Raw genomic sequence first — 5,566 nt, forward strand, 5'->3', positions numbered from 1 at the left:
AAACTGGATTAAAAAGAAGAGTGGGAGAAACATGATGGCCATCAAAGGGAATTTGTGGATGCCCAGGAGCATTAGGAATGTCTCAGCAGTGCAGTGATGACGTGAGCCAGGGGAGCTGCTGGAGCAGAAACCTCTGGGAGAACGATGGACCCAACCAGCCCCCATGCCACCAGATGCACTGAAGATGGTGACAGCCCTCAGCCAAAGACACCACCTCAAGGTTGCGTGATGGAAATAGCCTGGGGCACAATATTGCCACAGTTATCACCACAATAACACACAAGAGATTTGACAGATCCCTCTGCTGGTCCCTCTGCTGCCAGGAACCTGCCAGCCGTGAGAGCCGGTTCCTGGAGGCAGTGCCCAGGGGTGCGCGGGGATGTGTGCCATCCAAGCACTTGGAATACATTCAGTGGCCCTGTTACACTGGCAGGTCTTCAAAGGGCCCCGGGAGGAAGGCTATGAGGGAAGAAGAATCCCTGGGAAGTTTATTTTGTAGAGTGTGGCTAAAAGCAGGGATGTAGAGAGACCCCAGGGCACAGAAGGGAAATCGCCCTGCCTCTCCCACACAGCTCCAGGCGCAGCTCCAGCAAACACACGGCCCTTCCAGGCGGGCAGGCACCTCTTCCTGAGGAAGGTGCGTCTTCCTCTTCCCTTGATATTTGCGTGCCACAAGCTCTCCTTTCCTGCCTGACCCCGGGGCAGCTTCAGCAAGGTTGGGACAGGGACCTGTGCTCTCCTACTACGTGGGATTAACTACAAGGATCCTCTGCACAAACATGGAAGAGGAAGGTCTTGCCCTCCTTCCTCCAGGATTTCCCTAAAAGAGGGATTTCCCCATGGGCCCCTGTGCCATGTAATTCCCTGTTTCTTATCACGTGGCTGTGAATTTGGTAGGAAGGAGAAATTACAGGTATTGATCATTCATAGGCATCAAGGTAAGCCCACTGCAGTGTGAAAAACAGAGGTGTCAAAGGGTCTGCAACCAATCCTGCTGCCCTGCCTAGCCCTTTTTGCCCCAAGGTATCCTAAAAGCTGGCGCAGGAGCACAGATCCAGCTTACACACCTCACTCCTGTGGGGTTATCTACTCTCTCCCAAAGCTTCTGCTGCTGCAAAGCAAATGCAAATACTGGAATTGTACATTCAGGAGTATTTCTCCCCAGGAGCCCCACATCGTGCCCCTTCACAGATCCCGTGCTGACTTCCTTCAGCTTTGTGCTCATGGCCATTGCAGCTGAGCCTCTCTGGGCTCATCCCAGCACAGCTCAGGGAGCTCCTGGGACCCTGGGCATCAGCGGAGGCCTGGGCATGCAGGCACAGACACCTCGCTGCCTGCAGGCTCCCTTTTGGCATCTTTGTTACCGAAGGGGCTCGGTCATGCTCCCGCCGGCTGGAAGCCATGTTATACCAGGGCTCTCCAGCTCAGGGACTGGGCTGTGGCTCTGCTGGCCGGGCTTTTGGTTGGGACCCAGCTGGCTCAGGCCCGAGCTGAAGGAGGAGGAACTGCTGCTGGATGAAAAGTGCACAGGGTGTGATTGATGAGCCCTGACCAGAGCCACCCTGCTCCCTCCCCCACCAGTCGTGCTCCCCACGAGGCCCACAGCATGCCCACTGCCCTGCCTCACCTGGCAATGGGGGTTGCTGCCTGCCTGCCAGCCTGGCGCTTAGCCCCCCAAAAGTGGCTGGGCCCATCTCCCACCTTTTAGAAAGGGAGCCCCAACCAGTCAACCCAGCCACTGGCTGGCCCAGCAGCACCGGCTCCTTTGTGCTGCCCATCTGCCTCATGGCTTTTGTTTCCTGTGGGGCTGCGGCAGCATGTGGCCCCATAGGGCTGATGGTGTGTCTGTCCCACTGGGCACATGCTGCACACTGGCATGGAGCTGGATGGATGGCAGCACAACTGCGGCTCCTTCCCTGCCACCCCAGCTGGCAGCTGCCACCCAGGCACCCCGTCAGCAGCAGCCCAGCAGCTCCATCCCTTTTCCGTGGCTTTTTTGCCTAGTGGAGCCCCTTCTGTGCCCAGGCTTTCCTGCAGGCTGGTTCACGGGGCTTGCATGGGGCTGGTGGCACACAAAGACCCCCGAGGTGCATCCTGCCTTCAGTTTGCTCCTGGCAATGGAGCCCTAGTGACTCTGCTGGACCCCCACAAAGTCAGGGGTCTTCCTGGTGGTGCCAACAGGCTCCATCCTTCAGGTATGGTCCCATGGTGGCAGCCACTTGGGGGAACCAGGGCTGAGAGCCCACAATGCTCTTGCTAACAAAGCAGAGCACATTCAGCTTTGCTTTTTCAGTCCTGCACAACTGGTGTCAGCCCCACTCAAGAGGGGGTTACTGCATGGACCAGATCATCAAATGAAGATCCAAAGCCCATTGTTGCAATCGGGGCATGGCCTCACCATAGCCTGGTGCCCCCCAATGCCCCTCAGCCAGAGCAGCTCTGTGACCCTGCCCCTGGGTCTGGAGAGGATGGATGGAGAGGTGGAGGAAGTGGAAGGGGTGCTGTGGTTCCTATTTGCAAAGAAAGGCAAGGCTGGGATGAGCCCCAGGGCTGGCCTTGGCCAACGAGTTGTGTTTTAAATGGGTGGCTGGAGCTCAGCGCATCAGACGCTGTTGCAAAGGAGCTGAGTTGCTCCTGAGTGTGGAGGGAAAGGGGCTCGTTTATAATTTATGAGTTTTAAATAATGGGCCAAGAAAAAGTCTGGCTTGTGCCAAAGTGTCTTTCTCCTCTAGATTGCTGATCCTTGTACAAACATTGTAAAAATGCCAGCGATCTCACTAAAGTAACATTACTTCTAATAATTAGGTTATCATCACGGACTTTTATCGCGTTACAAACGAGACGCCTCTGCCAGAGTCACGGAGAAGAAAGTGAATTTATTTACAACAAGATTCCCCCTCGCACACGCTCCTCCTCCTCCCCCGCTGGAGACCAAGTCTGCAAACCCCGTCTCGCCGTCGCCACACAGGAACAAGAGAGGCCAGCACGCCTCGGCGGCACGGTGCTGGCACTCGGGCGGCGTCTCTGGAAACCCCGTCTTCCTCCGGTCTGGGGAAGGGCTATCTGTACACGGCCTTTTCTCTCTTAACGGATTTTATGAAGGACTAATAGTGTAAGTCAGAGCAGACACTGTTTGAAGAACAGCCTACAGAGCACGAAGGTGGGAAACACTTGGGAAAAGCACATTGGGTTACACCAGGGACGGCCCCGCAGAGATGGTACCGTCTTGCCATTTTGCAGCTGGAAGCAGATGATGAGAGACACGTCGTGTTTTCAAGAACACACAAAAAAATATACATGGACAATTCCAGTCGTGGGTACATCAATTACAGAAGGCTTGGAGATACAAACATATATATATACTCATGGAATATCATCGAAATATAATTCACGAGTAGTGTCTAGCCTTACTTTTCACGTCATTTGTATATTTTGATCGCTCCAGGATGGAGCTTCTAAGAAATGATCGTGTGAGGACTTCCATAGAGAACAATTTTAGGGCTCAAAATGGTTAAAATATGTCTCTGACCAAAGTAGTTTATTCTGTTCTCTTTTGTTTACACATCTACAACACATATATCCAAATTTGCTTGGGTAAAAGTGAAATTTAATAAAAGATACACTTTTTCAGCATAGTACAACATCATTAAAATTGCACAGAGGGGAAAATAAAACTCTAAGTGATATTTTGAATCATTACTGTCCAGCCAAACACAAATATCTGAAGACAGAGAAGAAAGGAGGGAAGGAAAAGAAAGAAAGAAAGAAAGAAAGAAAGAAAGAAAGAAAGAAAGAAAGAAAGAAAGAAAGAAAGAAAGAAAGAAAGAAAGAAAGAAACTTGTCTGTGTTGACCAGAATTGGAGGAGTTAAAATATTTCTCACAATAGGAATTCCAGGTCCTGTCATTAGAGGATGGAGTAGGAGTTGCAGTGTTTGTCAAACTGGAAAGTGACGCGTCAGATGGTTTTGTGGGGAATACAGAAGATCTGATTAATCTTTAACTCGACACTTTTAGAAACAGATAAGAGTAGACTTCTCGGAGTGACATGTACCGTCAGGAAGAGACTTTAATGCCAACCTTTACAGAAAGTGTCTCTGTAAGTCCAGTGAGGGATTCAACACAGCCGTGTAACTAAAGAGGAGAAAACACGAGGTTTCAGAGCATCGTTCCTTTTTTTTCTTTTTTTTTTCCTTTCTGTTATTTTCTCTCCTTTTTTTATTATTTTTTTTAATATTTTTATTCTTCCCCATGTGTTAGCTGTCCCCTTTGTGGGACCGGGCTGTCTTGGGCTCTGGGCCACTGTCCGCGCCCCGCCCTGGCAGCTCCCTTTCGGCTGTATGTATCTGATTGTCAATTTTCTTTCAAAGTTTATTTTTATGATAAAAACAAGAGGAAAAGCTCAGGCTTCCAAAGATGTCTAAAAATTTGATTTATGGTTAGTATAAAGACAACAGTATAAATAACAAAGGAGGTGGCAGCTGCTGCACGGATTGCTATGGAGACCCTAATGAAATTAGCACTATCAGAGGGTTTCTAATATATTTGTTTTGCGTTAAGCTTCTAATTTCTTTCCTATTTCAGATAGCCAGAATGTAATGAACAACAACAACAAAAAAAGTAGAAAGAAAGAAAATAGCCCACCGAAAAATGTGTGCGACAGATCCCTAGTCAATAAATAAATGCTAACCTCACCGAGGTTTTCGTAGGCAGGATTTGGTCTGACCCAAGATGGCCAAGCCTCGTAGACCGCCTCCTCCCCGCGGCTGCGCTCCCAGCGCGGAGGCGGCCCCGCGGTGCCAGCCGGGCTGAAATAAATACTTGAAAAAAATACTGCGCTTTTTTTTTTTTTTTAACTTTTTTTTTTTTTTCGAGTGTAACGGCTCTTTGTGTGACGCCACGGTTTGTTTTACTCTATTAATGACTTACAAGTCGCTGTCTTAATTAATCCTTACATAAACTACAAACACCAGCCACTGTTACAACTGTTCAAGACTACTCTCTCAACTAGCTCAGACCGAAGATACTAAATAGGTGAAATGTAAGTCACCACGGACCTGGATAGATCTCCCGAAGCGTTGGTGAATAAACTCTACAAATAGCCACATAAATACATTAAGACGAGGATAAATAATCAGTGATACAAAAATGTCTCGCTTAAAATAATAAATACATATCATTTAGTCCGCTGCGATCCTCACGTTACGGAAGAATTCATAAATTAACTTATCTGAAATAAGCTCACACGCGGGCAAGTTCCCACCGCTCACAACTGGTCTACAACACCTCAGCATGACGCGCTGCTAACACTAATGGATCTCTAAGACTTACCTTCAAGTACACCATTACCAGCTTATTAGTCCCTTGGTTTGCAGTATATTGCACTGTCATGCTTAGAACAGCTAGAAAAGGACGGCTCCTGCTCACGGACCTACTCGGGGCTGCGGGGAAGGAGGGTGGTGGCTCTTAGGGGAGGCAAATCCACTAATACTGCTGGCACCGGCAACACGGTCACGTCCAAAAAGTGAGGTAATCAGAGGCGAGCCCGCTCCGCTCGCTCCCGGCCCG

This window comes from Cygnus olor, chromosome 6 (genome assembly GCF_009769625.2).
Source record: "Cygnus olor isolate bCygOlo1 chromosome 6, bCygOlo1.pri.v2, whole genome shotgun sequence".
NCBI lineage: Eukaryota > Metazoa > Chordata > Aves > Anseriformes > Anatidae > Cygnus > Cygnus olor.